Source organism: Stenella coeruleoalba (genome assembly GCF_951394435.1).
Source record: "Stenella coeruleoalba genome assembly, chromosome: 14".
Taxonomy (NCBI): Eukaryota; Metazoa; Chordata; class Mammalia; order Artiodactyla; family Delphinidae; genus Stenella; species Stenella coeruleoalba.
In genome coordinates, this window is record NC_137160.1 from 66,834,881 (window position 1) to 66,852,532 (window position 17,652).

Genomic DNA, 17,652 nt, shown 5'->3' on the forward strand with positions numbered 1-17,652 from the left:
ATACCCAGCCTCCCACAAGACCCACAGACGCCCTTGTCTCAGCACCCCACTACCCCCACTTCAGGGGGACACCTTAGGCAGACTTCAGAGGAACGGGCTGCTCTGCCCCCACCGCACTCCGGGACAGACTGACCCTCACCTCAAGACACACGGACCTCTGGATGAATTGACATTGGTCAGCTTGGGACAGACAGTCCCTTCCCCTCATGGAAGGGTCAGAGAGTGCCCCCCTCTCCCCCCTCAGAGGCAGGTTTCTCCCTGTCACCAGCAGCAGGTGGGCAGGCACTGCCCCTTCCCAGTACCCACAGGATGATGGTACCTCACCTCTAGGACAGACTGTCAGCTGTCTCTGTGTATGCTGTGGAAACATGCACCTCCTCTCCAAATGCAGACTGTGGGGCAGGCAAGGAGACAGCAGGGTCCCTGCTCATAGCACACCCAGATCTCCCACACCCAGGCACCCAGCTGGCAGGCAGAGCAATGTGAGGCAGTGGAGCAGCACCTTCCCTCCAAGCGGAGTAAGCTGAGCAGCCACGTTCTGCCCCCACAGAACTCCCTGAGTCCAGTCCTCACAGAGATCGTATGTATGGGCTGGTGATGCCCTTAGGAAAGATGGACTCTAGACCCCATTCCCATCCCAGCTGTCCTATCAGGCTCTCTTATGACTTATGGAAGAGCCTTAACCATCTGTAAGATCCCCACCCCACACCCCATAAAGGTCCCTTCTGGGATTTTCCGCAGTCCCAAAGCCTCACATTCACCAGGCCTCCTTCTCCTTTGGAGAGTTGGAGAGAAATGCAGGCCCCTCCCCTAAGGAGAGTTCTCTTTTACCCACTGGATCTCTCTCCTCCAGCCTCTTCCCACTTGCTCATAGCAAACTAAGGCTAGTCCAGTCCAGGACTCAGAGAGCACCCCTTATTCTGATCCTTCACCCTGACTTGCAGCTTTGTCACAGTTCCCCAGGGATTAGCTTGTGAGAACCCAAAGGGTACTTAGGGTATATTTTTGAATTGAAGAGCAGACACCAGGGATCAGGGTCCTGGGAGGCATGAGGTCTAGAAAAGTGGGAAAGGAGTTCCCAGTTGCATTTGTGGGTGCTTGGAAGGAAGAGCTCAGATTTGCTGGTGAATTCTGGGAGATAAGAATTCCTACTCCATGCTTATCAGGCAGTTAACCAGGTATCAGGGTACAGAGCAGTGTGATATAGTGGAAAAAGGCCAGATTTAGGAAGAAATCTTGCTGGCTTTGTGACCTTGGGCAAGTTCCTGAATCTCTGAGCCTGCTTCGTCACTGTAAAGGGAAACAGTAATACCTACTTCCAAGATACTATGGGGATTAAATAAGATGAAGTATTCGAAGGTGCCTAGCATAATGCCTGGCTCAAGTAGTGGCCCAGGAAAATGTTGTTTCCTTTCTTTTCCTTCTAAGGGTCTGAAAATTGATGAGAAAATGAGTGCGTACCTCTGGTATTTGTGGACAGAGAGGCCCCAGTGGAAGCACCTCCCTTTGGCTGTAGTCCCCAGCCAAGCAGCCAGACATCTGTCTTTCCCACCCTCCAACCGCAAACCAATGACACCGTCTGCATAATTGGTGTCTGTAGCGCTGGGACTGAGGTGGGATTCCACATCCCTTCCTCTCTGCCTGCCTCACTTTCTTGACCCTGTTGGTCAACCTAAAATCTCTGGTGTCTGAAAGCTTGGATGTTCCCTGTATAGTTTATATTGTTGTTCAAAAAAAGCCAAAAGTAAGTCCCTGCTCAAGGCCGTAAAAGAGGAAGTTATGGGAAGTTTCAGGGTGACTGCCCTGAACCCAGTCTCGTGGTTGAGGGCTAGGAGACCATGTGCTATCCCAGAGAAGTGAAACATTAGCACTGATGGCTGCAGTGGAGATGGCAGGGACTCTGGCTCCAGATTAAAGGTCTGTTTCAGCCATCCTGGGCCAAAGGTTGTCTCAAGACTATCAGTTTTGGCAGTTGCCAGGGGTTAGGGGGATGGGGGAAGAAAGCAGATCAGAAGCTACCCCACTCAGGTGATTGCTAGGTACCTGGCATGAGTAGATCATAAAATCATAGACTGTTAACGCTGGAAGGGATCTTACAAGTTTGACCAGCTTAACCCTAACTTGTTATACAGATGAGGAAACTGAGGTCCAGAGAAGAGAATAACTTGCTTAAGATCACATAGCACAGGGCTTCCCCGGTGGTGCAAGTGGTTAAGAATTCGCCTGCCAATGCAGAGGACACAGGTTTGAGCCCTGGTCCAGGAAGATCCCACATGCCGCAGAGCAACTAAGCCCATGCGCCACAACTACTGAACCTGTGCTCTAGGCCCGCGAGTCACAACTACTGAGCCCACGTGCCACAACTACTGAAGCTTGTGCACCTAGAGCCTGTGCTCCGCACGCAACAAGAGAAGCCACCACAACGAGAAGCCTGCGCACCAAAATGAAGAGTAGCCCCCGCTCGCCACAACTAGAGAAAGCCCACGCACAGCAACGAGGACCCAACGCAGCCAAAAATGAATAAATTAAAAAAAGAAACATCACACAGTACATTAGTATCAGAACCAGGACTTGAACCCAGGGTTTCTGACTCCCCAGTCAGGACCGTTTCCACTGCCTTTACCACCCATTAATATGGCATATGGCCCCAGCAGTAAATCGAGTGCTGGACAGGTAGAATAGAAGGTTCCTAGAAGAACCTGTCTGCCCTCACCTTCCCTGGCTCAGGTCAGCACTTTTGACTCCCTCAGCAGTGTGGGAGGCTAACAGGGATGGCCCAGCAAGGATAAGGCTGTGTTGTCATTACCACTTCATTAGACTGATGAGCTTCAGGACTGGAACCAGGCGTTTTTTTTTTTTGCGGGGGAGCTGCGGCTTGTTGGATCTTAGTTTCCTGACCAGGGATTGAACCCAGGCCCTCAGCAGTGAAAGTGTGGAGTCCTAACTACTGGACCGCCAGGGAATTCCCTGGGACCAGGCTTATTCACTTTTTCCTCAGGCCTGCAGAGAAGTAAATGCTCAATTAATATTTATTTATTGAGTGACATTTACCGGCACACATTTCAAATCAGGAAGCTGAAAGTGAGCTTAGAGATGGCCATTCTCATATGGATAGGTAAACTGAGGCCTAAGAGAAGTGATTAACCTCACCTCTTCAGTCAATTAGGAGCAAAACCAGGAATTAAACCCAGAACTCTTGATTTCCAGCCCTAGGCCTTTTCTACTTCACCTTGTCCATCTTTTTTTTTTCTTTTTTCTTTTTTTGGCTGTGTTTGGTCTTCGTTGCTGCTGCCTGTGGGCTCTCTCTAGTTATGGTGAGCCGGGTGGGGCTACTCTTTGTTGTGATGCGCGGGCTTCTCATTGCAGTAGCTTCTCTTGTGGAGCATGGGCTCTAGGGCATGCAGTCTTCAGTAGTTGCAGCATGCAGGCTCAGTAGTTGTGGCTCGCGGGCTCTAGAGTGCAGGCTCAGTAATTGTGGCTCACGGGCTTAGTTGCTCCGCGGCATGTGGGATCTTCCTGGACCAGGGCTCGAACCCGTGTCCCCTGCATTGGCAGGCGGATTCTTAACCACTGCACTACCAGGGAAGTCCCACCTTGTCTGTCTGTTGAGGCTACTCTACAGGGAACCTTTGCTGGGCCCACGATGGTCCCTGCCTGCCCTTGAGCAGTAGCCAGTGAGTGGGGAGAGGCAAGAAAGCAGCCAGCCAGTGAAGGACCCTGTGGTGGCATGGGCACAGACAGGAATGCTGGCAGCATTAGTTCTTTTGGCTTGGCTGGCAACTGAGCTGGTTGTTGAAGCCCAGGAAGGACCAGAGGAGGAGAAAGAAGTATCCTCAGCAGGGAAGGGTGGGAGGAGTGATGTTACCATTCCTATCACTTCGGGGTAGGAAGAGCAGACCTGTTTGTGGGGGGGTGGGGGGTCCCTTTTGCAGCAAAGAGGACTTGGTCAGGAGGGGAAAGAAGGATATCAGTTGGATACCAGGTCTCTGGCCTGAGCAAGATGGCCTGAGAAGGGTGGATCCCTGACCTCCCTTTCCTTTTCCTATGTGATTGCCAGGACTGGCCTCCTGAAGCTGGAGTTTCCCACCCAGCTTCAGTCTGCTCAGTGCTTCAGGCCAGATAAGGTGAGGAGCTATGCTCTCTGGGGTCCCGTGGGTGTTGGCTTCCTGTTAGGGGATAGAGGGATCTGAACTGGGCCCAGGGAGAAACATCTGGAACAGCAATATTGTCTTTTGCTGATTTAGTTCCCCTGTCCCCTGGGCCCTCCACTACTCATAGCCAACTATGGCAGCCCTATGACTTTGGAAATCTTAGAACTGGCTTAATTGACATCCTGATAGTTTGGTCTGTGCCAGTTATTGTTGGGCCAGGGCCCTCCTGACAGGCCAGGGCCTGCCTCCCTGCTTTTCCACCACCTTCTCCAGTTTGTAAGTTCAGAACATCCTCTTTTCTTGAGCTATTACAGTTTCCAGGAGAGCGTGGAGCTGGCAGTGGAGTGGTCCCTGGGTAGCCCATCTGGAAAGAGACAGTTGCACATGTGGAGCCCCGGTCTATGACTCTGGGCCACAGATCCTTCATTTTCTCTCCTCCTTCTCTTCCTCCAGTTTCAAAGGAAAATCCGGTTTGGTAGCCCTGTGGGTGTTCTAGGCCCTCAGACAAGACTTGACTTGGTGAAGGAGGGGGCCAGCACACTAGCTGCTGCCCTGGGAAGGTGCCTGGGTGTCCGCCTGCTAGGAAATCCTAAGCTGTGGGAAAGAGATAAAGCGGTGGGACCTGCTTGATGTTTTGTCCTCCCAGCATCTGGGTCTGAAACAGGACCTTCAGGGGGCCAGTGAGGCCTGGCTCTGGTTCAGCCTTGCAATCTGTTTACACCGCGGTGGGAAAAAAAGGTGCTCTGTGCTCCCTCCTCACCTAAGCTCTGAAGTCTGGCTGTTTGTGTGACCTTGGACATATTGCTTCACTTTTATGAGCCCCAGTTTCTCACTGTGAAATGGTTATGATAATACTGACTTTGCAGGGTTGTTGTAAGGTTTAAATGAACTGATGTTTGAAAAGAGCCTGACAACACCATAGGTGTTGTCAATGAATGCTCAATGAATGTTCTACCTCCTCATAGAGACTGGAGTAGCTAGCGGTCCTGTCTTTTCATTTCCTACTTTCCATCTCTGGCTGTGATGATGAGCGTCAGTGAGGTCCATCCACTGTGGGCAGGAGTGAACCCTAACCCATGGTGAACCCTTACGTTCCCCTGAGAGGGGTGGTTATCCCATTTTGTAGATGAGTACACTGAAGTTCTAAGAAGAAAGCGCCCAAGGCTTGCCAGCTGGTAAATGGAAGAACTGGGGCTAGAACCTGTTTCTCGACACTGAATCCAGTGACAACCTTGCTAAGGTGGAAGCCGGCGGGGCGCCAGGTGCTCACCAGTCCCTGAGGCCCCCACACCCAGAGCAGCAGTTAGCAGGAACCTGGCTACCTCCCCATCCCAGTGTGGAAGGCAAGGCAGGTCTCTCAGTACAGTCGAAGTCCATGGCCAGCCAGGCCAGAGAAAGACCCAGTGAAGATCCTTGGGGAGGCCCTGGAAGCCTGGCCAGATCAGGCCTGTTCTAGCCCTCCCATAGGCCAGAGTCTACACTGCTCTTGACCCCAAAATACTGCGTAATGACCATCTGACTTTGATATCTAGTGTGTGCCTTTTGGAAGAAGTGTTTCTTTGTAGGTGAGGCAGGGATTATGCACCCCGTACAGGTAAGAAATCTGAGGCTTGGAGAAGCCTTGCAGTTAGTTAACAGTGGAGCCAGATTTGGGAGGGATCCCAGATCTTCTGACTCTCAGCCCACTGCTACCACAGCTACGTGGACCTGCCCATTCTCTCCCTCACTCCAAGCCAGTTGAACCTCAGGCCAGGATGCATTGCCCACCAGAGCAGAACCCAGTCGTCATCCACCCATTGTCAGTGTCCTAGCTGATCACTCTCTTTATCCTACTGGCAGCACACCTGACGGGGAAGAGGCCTCCTTTAGCTGCTTTGTCTGCCCCTGGCAAATCTGCTGCCATCCTGGGCCCAGGGAGGGAGACCCTGGCAGGGAGAAAACTCCTGGCTGCTCTACTGGCAAACCAACTCTCCTGATGCTTGACCTGCTTAGAAGCCCCCTTTCCAGGATTTTAGGGAAGCTGCCAACTTAGGCTTTCCTTTTCTAATCGTTCTCTTTCCCTTCTCTATCCCACCCCACCCTACTCTATTCCATGCTCTGTCCAGTTCCTCAGAGGCACAGCTTACCTCTTCTCTGCTCTTCATGTAGGGAAGTAGGCAGCAGACTCAGGAGCCTGGGAGAGAAAGCCAAGGCTTTACTATCACCAGTTTATCCATCTTAGCAGTGAGTTTATTTATCAAACATTTATTGAGCCCCTACTCTACCAGCCTCTGTGACAGGGACTAAGGATACAGAGTTGATCAAGACATCTGTGTCTTGTTGTCCTCAAAGCATTCACAGACTGGTTGGAAAATAGAAGCACAACCAAATCATTACAATGTTGAGCAATAAAGCCTGTAATGGAGGCATGTGGTTGCTCTGGGAATATATAGGAAGAAGAAGCAGCAAGCTCCATCCATAGGAGCCCAGAGAAAAGAAGTGGCATTTGATCCAGGCCTGAGAAGGAGCAAGGAAGGCCATTCTGTTGTATGGGAGGGGGACCCGTGTGCAGAGTTCCCCCAGAAGCCAGCTGTTTGAGAAATGTGGTGTGCCAAGAGGTGACAAGAAGAATGGGAGGCGGGAGGATGACGTGAAGCAAGGGGAGGGTAGCAAAGTAGGTTGGGCAGACTGTGACTAGCCTTGAATGTCAGACTGAGGCCTCCTGTGTTTCATCAAGGTCAGTCTGGTGCTGGCATGGAAGATGGCATAAAGAGGAGCTGGGCCACAGGCAGTGAGAGCAGTTGGGAGAGGTTGGGACAGCCCGAAAGGGCTGTAGAGAGGCCTGGAAGAGTCCTGGAGCTATAAGGATGAAGAAGTCAGCAAGTAGGGCTTGGTGCCTGATTGGCTGTGTAGCCTGAGGGGAACTGGGAAGGCTTTGGCCAAGCTGAAGTGGCCCTAGCCATTCCGGGGCCTCCTGACCACAGGGAAGGAAGGCCATCTGTGGCCTTCTTTTGAAGCGGACAGTGGACTGCTGCTGACTCTGCTTTGTCACAGCCCTGGGCTCCCCAAGGTGCCTGGCATGGCTGGCACGCTCAGGGCACATCAAGGGTTTCTTTGTCTCTCTCCAGTAAGAGTGGGTTTGGCCTGGTTGGGAGGGGGTGGGGTGAGTGGAACTGAGCTTTGAGGTCTCTGCCCAGTAAACATATTGGATGGCAAGGAAGGCTGCAAGAAGGGCTAGACTCCTCTCCAAGGAGAGAGGAGTAAGGCCTGAGGGCATGGAAAGCCTACCTTAGGGCGGTATGTAGCTGGGGAGGGTAGGTTTGGGGCTTTTAGGCACAGCCTAAGCTGATCAAGGGGAGGTAGATGGCAGCTGAGGGCTACTTCATCTCACCTTTATTCTGTTCCTGGAGCTGGTGCCTCAGCTGGGAGGTGGAAGCAAGTCCAGTGCCTATGAGAAAGTGAACCCCTCAGCCCTTCGGGGCACCACCAGCCATTTCTCAGAGATGATTCTGGCTGGATATGTGGATTTAGGCTAATATGGGAAAGGGTTCTGAACCCAGGGGTCAAGGTGCCAGTGCCGGCTCCACCACTGCCCCTGGTGGTGTGTGACTTAAGCACGTCCTCTCACCTGACCATGGGGCTAATGCTCCCTGCTTTTCATCCAGCACATACTACGTGTGCAGCCATGTGCTAGGCTCTGGGGACTTGGTCCTACCGTCCCAAGACCCCAGAGCCTAGCAGGGAAGTCAGACATTCAACAGTAGATAAAGGTGTGGTCTGTGTACAAAAGGATTGTGAGGATCAAATGAGATAACTGGATTAGGAGCATGTGTAAACAAACACTGCTGAACAGGGATCAGGAGACCTGAGTCCTGGGCTTCCCTGGGCCCCTAACTAGCTCTGCGACCTTGAGAAAGTTGCTTAATCTTTCTAAACCTCAGTTTCCCCTGCATGTAAACTAAGATAGTTTTAATGGGTGATGTTGAAGAGGTCTTCTGCTTCTAACATTCTGAGACTGACCTTGGAGTATATGAAAGGGGCTTTGAGAAGTTTTTTATCAGGTACCACACAAGTGCAAGGGGTCATCAGGGCACAGCCCAAAAGGCCAATGCTTCCAGCATGCTCTGTTCCTCTTATGAGAGGACCTCCCTTTGTCAGACCAGTGGCCCTCATGTCTTTGGGAGTGCAGTCAAATCAAAGAATGCTTTGATTTGTCTACCTCTTTGTTCTGCGAAGTGCTTTCTTTCTCATTGCCTTGCAGTAATCCTTACAGGAGCAATGGGAAGTCAGTAGGGTAAGTTTTATTTTGCCCTGTTTACAGACAAGGAAACCTAAGCTGAACAAGTAATGGAATTGTGCCTAGAAGCCAGGGTTCCTTCTTCCCAATTTTCCATCTTACCAAAGCTTGTTGCCACTGTGTGGCCTGTCCTCCCTCTTCCTGTCCCAGCCTTAGGACTTTCAGTCCAGCCCCAAGTGTCTACACTTTTCCTAGTAGGCTTCTCGAGTTGTTTTTGTTGTTGAGTTGTTATAATGGATGGCACACTTCCTGTCCCAGGTCTCCACACACAGCCCCTCACATATACCCCAAGATAAGGCAGGAGCAGCTGGGTAGTAAGGGGCCCAGGAACATAGTATGGAAAACTCTTGTTCCTCCTCTTCTGTGTGTCCAGAAGCCATCTTTCTTAGCCAGCCTCTTTTGGAGGATGCTGTATATTTCCCTTTCCTCTCTGTCTTGGTTTTACAAAAAAGGAGAAACTAAATTTGGACCTGGGAGATCCTGGGTTCAAGACACCAGCAGACCTGACTTCAAGCCCTGGCTCTGTCACTTTCTAGCCATGTGACCTCTCTGAGTCTGTAAATGGGCCAGGTGGTGGCATTGGGAGAGGGAACTGGCCCCATGCCAGTTATGGTTATGAGTATTAAGGAAGGAAATGTTGGTAAAGCACCCAGCACAGTGTATGCCACAAAGTAAGAGTTCAGTGGTACATGGTGGCTCTTATAATTCGAGTGTGAATTATCCTCTAAGGTTTACTTCAGGCCTTTGGCATAATGGTGAGAGAACAAGGCAGTGTGGGTGTGAAGATCCAGACTTCCTCATGTGCTCTGCCTACCCACCCTTGGACCTTGGGGGTAAAACGGGAGCCAATCCCACTCTGCTTGTGGTCTGGAGCTTTCTGTCCTGCCAGGGCAGGTTGGGAATCCCCCAATCAGTTCCTCATTGAGTCATTTGGAACAGAGCCCTCAGGTGACTCTGAAGACTCTGATGCGAGGGCCTGATCTTCTCCTTGGTCTGTGAAGATAAAGCAGAAGTGAGAACAAAATTGGGTCTCCTGAAAGATTCAATTCAAAGCATGCAAGTGTAGGGCTGCCTGGGGCCTCTGCCCTCTTGGGTAGTGGCAGTCACTTGGGGAAGGAGTAAGAGTTTGCTTCATAATTACCACCACCCTCCTGTGTTCCTTGTAGACTTTCATCCTTGGCTTCCTGTCCTGCCTCTGAGTGACCCCTTCCAACCTCGCAGCATAATCACATGGTAATGCCATTTCACAGAAGAGCCTGCATGGTGGACCATGCTTTCACCAATACCACCTCATTTAACTCTGTGAGATATAGTTATTATCATCATAATCTCCATTTTACAGAGGTAGACACCAAATCCTAGAGTGGTAAAGTGACTTGCCAAGCATCACACAGTATATGGCTCTGAGGTCACTAAGTTCCAAGCTCCCTGGGAGCAAAGCTTGTGCTCACCCAGCCTAGTGGATAGCAGTCAGTGCCAGAGTTGAGTGACAGAGCAGAAGAGCAGGGCCCAGGTATACCTCCCAGAGCTGTCCTCTGCTCACCCTGGACATTGGATAGTTACTGGCTTGCTGAAAACCTGAGTTTCTTCATCTGCAGAAGCCAGAGGAGGTGATAATTAGAGGATCTATTTCATGTGCTTGTTGTCAGGATTAAATGAAATAATTTAAGTGTTGAGCACCATGTCTGGTCCATAGCAAGTACCTGGTAAGTGTTATAACAAACATTCAATTATGTTAATTGAATATAGAATTATAATGTTGTAAAAGGCCATCATCAAGCACATCTGAACTCAGCCCTGTGCTGGGCTTCAAAGAAGATCCAGAGCTGGTATCAGGCCAGAGAGGGAGTGCCCTTTATGAAGCACTTTCTGTGCTTGTGCTTTTCCCATCTGATCTGAAGGTAGAGGATAGTATTCCCATCTCAGTGGGGAGAAAACTGAAACTCAGAGTGCCTGAGGTCACAAAGCAAATGAATCTGTCAACACACATTTATTGAGCACCAGCTTAGGTACTAGGCTCTGTTCTAGGGCCAGGACACACTGTGGAGAGTGTGATTGGCAGAGCCTCTGTCCCCCAGGAGTGCACCTTCTCATGGAATGCTGCCTCAGTGGAGTGGACAGTCGAGCGGAGAAGCCAGACTCGCTCCACTGGACTGCTCACATTCCCCAAACAAGCCAGGCCCTTTTCCATTCACTTGTGCTTTCCCATACTGGGTCTTTTGCCTGATGTGCTCTTTCCCCTTTCTTACCCTGGCCACTTCCTGTCATCCTTCAAGGACCATCTCAAAAGTCAGCTCCCCTTTAAAGCTTTCCCTAACTCCCCCCACCCCCACCCTGAGGGCTTCTTGCAGTCTCCTAGCACCTTCTACCCTTCTAGTTTTTCTGTGATAGCACCTCTGTGTGTGCTAGTTATTTACTCACCCGTCTGTCTCCTCTGCCAGATGGACCTCCCTAAAGGCAGGGACTACATTTTATTCAACTTTGTAGATTCAGGGCCTGGAACACAGGCTCTAGAGAGATGTGTATGGAATGTAATGAGGTGCTGATTGTGTTCTGCTCCTGGAGTGGTTAGGAAAGGCTTTGTAGAGATGAGACGGTATTCTGAAGGAGGCCTCAGAAGATGAGTGGGACTGAATTAGAGTTGGGGGAGGGGGAGGGAGGGCAGCTCAGAGAGACGGCCATCTAGAAATAGGGCTGGGAAAAAAGAAGGATGTGTAGAGGGAATAGGAAGGCCTAGGAGCCAGGGCCTGAGGTTTCTGTTGAACAAGGAGGGCAGTAGGGAGCCTTGAAGGAGTCTTGGCAGAGATAAGCAGTGAATCAAGACTGATTTGATAAGCTCTATCAATAAAATTTAGCAGTTTTGTAAGGATGGGTGAGGGGGGCTGTAATTGAGTCATGGGGGCCCCCAGGTGCCCACAGTGAGATTGTGACCTGAGGACCCAGTTGCCGGTGGGGAATTTCAAGTGGTACTCTGCCCCATAGGGGTGGGGGGTTGGGGAACGGATGTCTTCTGTTGAGAATAGTCTCCATACCTCTCTGCATTTGTCAGGGAGAGCTCCCCTGGGAGTTTTTGCTAAGGTCTGTGCCTTTCCCTAGCTGAGTGGGGGTTGGGGAGGGGGATTCCTTGCTTTTTGGAGCCAGCAAGGCTGGTGCTTAAAGGAACCATTTCTTGCCTCTGACATGGGGGGGGGGAGGGTGGGGCTGTGCAGAGTGGAGAGTTGGGCAGAGGCCCATGGCACTGAGGCCAGAGAAGGGTGGAGAGAAACTGTTTACCATTGTGCACTGACCCAGGGCTGGAAGGAGCAAAGCCAGGGAATTCCTTATGGGAAAGGGAGGCAGGCCCGGAACTAGCTTGTACCAGGAGTGGGGGAGAGTGAAGCAAACCAGACTCTCTGTCTCACCCAGACAGGCAGCCTGGACACTGCCCTACCTCCAGGTCAGGGGTTGCCAGGCCGCAGGAGGGAGCACCAGGCTGCTGCAGACCATCTTCCTTTTCTACCCTGACTCACAGCGTCGCCTTGGGCAGATCACTTACCCTTTGGTCTCCAGGCTTCCCTGGCTGTTTGGGGAGTGGGTGGACTCCTTAGGTAACCTCACAGGCCTCCCAGCCCTGACCATCAGCCATTTGCACACCACCAACCCACCCTCTCTTGATTCCAGTTTCCTGCCATTGGTTATTATGGAGCTGGCATAAAAGCTATTTATACTTTAGTCATTACCACCTCTTAGGTTAATGAACTCCAGAGGTTGTTACTGAGTGTGCAAAGTAGGTCAGCCTCTTGTTTATTCTCACTTCTTTTTCCAGCTCTGGGTGGGAGAGGGGAGCTCCCCCATCTTTGTTGTCCCTGGATCTGTGATTGCACATCCATTTCCCAATTTTCTGCACTTTCATCTTGCTCATTCTTGCCGTCTTAGCACAGCGGGTAGTGGTTCTCTACTTTACTGGGTGATAAAGGAAAAAGAAGGGAATGTAACAGGTATTGAGGCCCTGTTACATGTGGGTCACTTTATATTTATTGGATAGTTTAGCACTCAGTTGGCAGCCTCTACTTCCAGGCTGTGTAACCTTGGACAGATTATTCAGCTGTGCTAAGCTTTAGTTTTCTTGTCTATTAAGTAGAGATAATAAAAACTACTTCCTTGGGGACTTGTGTGCCTATGTAGTGCTTGGCAGAGCTAGTACAGAGCGAGTGCTGGAAATGTATCAGCTCTTACTGTCTCATGTGGTCTTTACTGCTGCCCTCTGAAGGGGTGGTATTGCCCCCATGTTACAGGTGGGGAACCAGAAGCTCAGAGAGTGGAGTAGTCACAAAGTGGCAGAGCTGGGTCAGAAACCAAGAGTTACAGTCTATGTGTCATTGAGTAAATGACTTAATCGCTTGGGACCTCAATTGCTTCATGGGTAAAATGGGGATAATTGTGCCCTGCTGCGTGTGTGTATGGACCAGTCAGATGAGAAAAGGGATGTGAAAGTGCTAGGTAAGCTGCAAATACCAGTCACCTAAAGCTACCATTAGCTGACCACCCACGAGGCTTGGTCCTTATACACATCTATTCTTCATTTAGGCCTTATAAAGTATGAGGTATGTGTATGGTCCCACTTGAAGATGAAGTTGAGACTTAGAGGTCTGTCTCCCAGTTGGAGGATCTGGAATGGAAACCTAGGTTGGTTGGCTTCAAGGTCCCCACTTTTTTTACTCTCTCCCACACTCCGCCCGATGGTTGAGATGAGGAGGATCAATCCTGAGGTCTGTGACCTTGGGCCTTCTGCTTGGGCTGGTTTAGAGAGTGAGGCTTGGAGGAGGCGGTTACACTGGTTCCTTGGGACCAAAGTTTATCTGACACCTTTCGATAAAGGGGTCATGGGCACAGGCACCACACCTGGCTGAGTCTGCCAACCGGAGGGGCTGAGGTGTGCTTGGGTGGAAAGTATTGATACATGGCTGGAAGGACAAGGCGGAGAGAGCCCAGGTCTTGAGTAGCCTTGGGAACTGGTCTTCTCCCTCTGAGCTCTTGGAAGTCTTTAGCTTCTGGGTCTGGGGAGAAGGCTAGGGAGCCTGCAGAGCCTGGTGTCGATGGAGTGTCACTGCTGCCTTGGGCCATGGCATGGCACAGCACGGCTAAGCCTAGCTCAGCCTGAGAGCCCGACAGAATCTGGGCTTAGTCACTCTCTGGCTGCCCACTTCTCTCTCCTCTGTGCCTCTCTCCCTTAGGAGGTGGTGGCCGAGGGTGTGCTTGCGAGCTTTGCCCATCCAGCATATTGGCCTCACTGAGCATTGCTACGTAGGGGCAAGCCGCTCACTGAGACAGTCAGAACGCTAGAGGAGGGTTTAGACTGTCTCCAGGGGTTTCGGGGCCAGAGATAGAGCTCCACAGTGGCACCTGGAGAACGGCCTGATTTCCTCACAGCCTTCCCAGGGGAGTGAGAAGCAACACATGAGTCACTATGGCAAAGGAAAGCCCTGGTTTTGCCACTTAATAGCTTTGGACTTTGCCCAAGTCATACAGTCTCTCTGACTGGGTCAAGTTTCTCATGGGTCTAATGGAAATAGTAATTAATCTATGAGGATCTCACTGGGCTATTAGGGGCACAAATAAAATTGCTGTAGGCAACAGTGGCTTGTAGCCCTGAAGGCAATACAGATGAAAATAATATCATGGAGAAAACCAGGCAGGCATCTGTTGAACACCTGTGAGGTACATGGTGGGAGTTACAGAAGTTCAAGACCCAGTCCAGTTAGGGAGGGACAGTGCTGAGCAATATGACCAAGTTGTAATGAAATGCTCATTTCAGACCATGTCTTGATTCATTAGTGATTTAGTGCTGAAATCGGTTTTAGGGATTGTGACCAGCATTAAAAGAAGAAGAAGAAAAAAGAAATAGAATAGGATATAGGGCTTCACTGGTGGTGCTGTGGTTAAGAATCCATCTGCCAATGCGAGGGACACGGGTTCAAGCCCTGGTCCGGGAAGATCCCACATGCCGCGGAGCAACTGAGCCCGTGTACCACAACTACTGAGCCTGCGCTCTAGAGCCCATGAGCCACAACTACTGAGCCCATGTGCCACAACTACTGAAGCCCGTGTGCCTAGAGCCCGTGCTCCACAACAAGAGAAGCCACAGCAATGAGAAACCCGCGCACCGCAGCGAAGAGTAGCCCCCGCTTGCTGCAACTAGAGAAAGGCCGCGTGTAGCAACGAAGACCCAACGCAGCCAAAAATAAAATAAATTAAAAAAAATAAATTAATTAAAAAAAATAATAGAATAATATAAAAATTGAACTGAAAATATCTGGTACATTAGTACATATAATAGTAAATTGTTTCATAAAATGTATTTTGGTTATATGTGTGTGTGTGTGTGTGTGTGTGTAGTCTCAGTCTAAAATGTATTTCTTACTGGGAGTTTCAGTTTAAAACCTTTGAGAAATGGTGTTCTAGGTCAGGATGAAGGTCTTCAGGTTGGAGGACAGCCAGTAAGATCTGGGCAGGCATGGAGGCTGCGTGGAGGCTAAGGGCTTGATCTTTGCAGGCAGAGGAGTATAGTACACAGGAGCATGGGCTGTAGAGTGAGGCAGGCCTGCGTTTGAATGCAGCTACATGGCCTTGAGCAAGGCACTGAACTTTACTAAGTCTTGGATTCTACTTCTGGAAAATGGGTATATATAAGTGTTTTGGAAGATGTTGGTAAGTAGTAAATGATGTACAGGTGGTAACTACTATTGCTGCTGTTATTGTTGAAGTTGTCATTTTTATTATTATATTGGGCCCTGAAAGTGTTGCTGTGACTTGGAGAGGGGAGAGGAAAGGGCATTCCAGGTAGGGATGGGTGGGTGACAAGGGATAAGTACATGTGTGCCTGGTGTGGGGCTGATCTGGCTGAGAATTGTGCAGCCTTAGAAGGGGGTATTGAGATTATACATAGAAGATACCAGGAAAATTTGGGGGAATTAAGTTTTAACAGTAAAAACTTCAACAGTAAGGGTGGCTTTACCTAGAGATAATGAGGCCCCATCCCTGGAGGAGTTCCAGCAGAGGCTGGGCCACTAGAGACTGTTCTCATTAGGCTCTTTTGGTTGCAGAGACTCCGTCAGGTCACCTTAAGGTCAGAGGGGTTTTCTGAAAGGGTGAGTGAAACTCTCAGACCTGAAGCATCCCCCATGGGCCATTTGGTTCCTTAAACTGCCATTTAGTCAGCTTCCCTGTCACTGGATACTGGCTCATGCTCTCCCCCCACTGTTAGGAGGAAGCCACCTCAGGGCCTCTACACCTTTATGCCATTTGCAGGGATACCCAGACCCCAACTCCATCTCACGGCTCCTTTCTGGGCATCTTTTGAGGGTCAATTCACGATGCAGGCCATCCAATCGTATAGGGAAATAGCCTCAGAGAGGGCAAGGGACTATTGTAGAAGGGATTCCTATATCAGACAGCAGTCTGATCAGATGCCTTCTGAGATCCTGACTGACCAGACTGAAGGGTATGTGAACCTTCTGATTTTTTAAAAAATGGGTAGCCTGAAGCTTTTCAGGCACACATCCTGTATGTAAAGAGAAGCTTACCTGTAGTTAGAGAGCATGTAAAGTGCTGAGTGCTCCGTTCAACCAGACCTCCAGACCTCTAGTGTCTTCCTTCCCACCCTCTCCAGGTGGGTTAAACTCCTCTGCTGTTGGAGAAGGCACTCAAATGACCATATTTCCTCAGATTTTTCCCAATTTAAGATTTTAAAAATCAAAATGGATCTTTCAATTGACATGTACATTTAAAGCAGTGGTGGGTTTTTTGTTTGTTTCTGAGCAGATCTTACCAAATCAGTGGTGTAGTTTAAAATCAATAGTGTCTTAGAATCCAGGAAATATGGTTGGTTGTTTTGTACCCATTTGAATTCCGGTTTGAGGTTTGATGTTGGGGCTTTGAAACTGCCAAAGCTGTTATCTGGAATCATTTAAAAGAACACCGAACTTGAACGTGTTCTCCTGTGTATTTGTAGTTGGGAGAATGGGTATCTCTAGGGCCCTGCTGTCAGATCTTATCAATAAAGACAGACTGGAGGGTTGAGGTATCAAATGGGTGTATATTTAATCAGATGGGAATTCTCTGGAAACTGGTAATCTCAGGCGAAAGCCTTGCCCTCTTATGAGCCTCCATTTTCTCATCTGCTCTAGGGAGGGATTGGATCAGATATTATCCACATCCATAACTGCCAGCACTTCCTGTTAACTCAGTGTGGGTACCGCTTTTGTTTAGTCAGCTAGAAGGCTCATCCCCTGACTTGTATAAGTGAGTACTTTGTAGGTGATGGGAGGGGACCTTGCCTGTGATGCTGGGCCTTTGGTTTCCGCTCCCTGGGTGTTTTGGGGGCTGCCTGGAGATATGAATAATTTACATTCCTTTGTAATTTACCTGATCTAAAGATATGGTCTCAGGTTTTCTCCTATGGGGAGGGATAGGAAGGAGAGTATCCTTGTGCCCTGGTTCTGTCTGTAGGTGGTGAGAGAGTCAGCAGTTCCAGAGGGTGGTAGCCTGTGTCCCTGTGTAGAAGGGGCCAAGTTTGCCCAAGGCTCTTGTCTCTCGTTGGCTGTTCAGCTCCAAGGCTGCTCTCAGGGCTGTGCAGTTCTCCAGATAAAGAACACTTAAGAAGAGGACCTGCCCTTTTGTGTCTGGGGACCTTTGCTCTGCCAGGGCCCCTCCCTCTGCTCTTCCAACCAGTAAAAGTTAGAGCAGTGCATTTCCTTCCGGGAGAAATAGAATCAGAGAATCAAGGCCTGGGCCAAACTCTAGCCCCACCATGTCCTGTTCCTGCGAGCCTCCTCCCAGCTGCCTGAGTGCCTCAACTCCTTCCTGGGAGGTCAGGCAGCTCCTTCCTGGGAGGTCAGGCAGCACTGAGTGCAGGCACTTGACTAGGATCTGACTTTGATTTGAGTCTGGGTTCTTCCACTGATTTGCTGTTTGACTCTAAGCAATATATCCTCCCTTGGTATCTTGCCTCTCAATAATGTCAGTACTTTTTTAACTGAAAAAAAAAAAAGGCACAAAAAAGTAATTTAAAAGATCCATAATCCACTACTTTAAAAATAATTTTAAGAGAGTGTGTATGTGTGTGTAGAGAAGTGCACATATATATATTTTTTCGGTGTTGTTTTCTTACCAATATTGCTCTGTAGGCTAAATAAGGAAGCAGCCTACAAACACTAGTCTCCTTCTTCTCTTTGCCCCTTAGTTACG

General features: G+C 49.8%; 1 protein-coding gene across 1 annotated transcript in view; it reads left to right on the forward strand.

Moving 5' to 3' along the window:
- Positions 1–17,652, forward strand: part of TBC1D10A (TBC1 domain family member 10A) — a 31,629-nt gene that overhangs the window by 631 nt on the left and 13,346 nt on the right. The gene's annotated exons all lie outside the window — the stretch shown is intronic.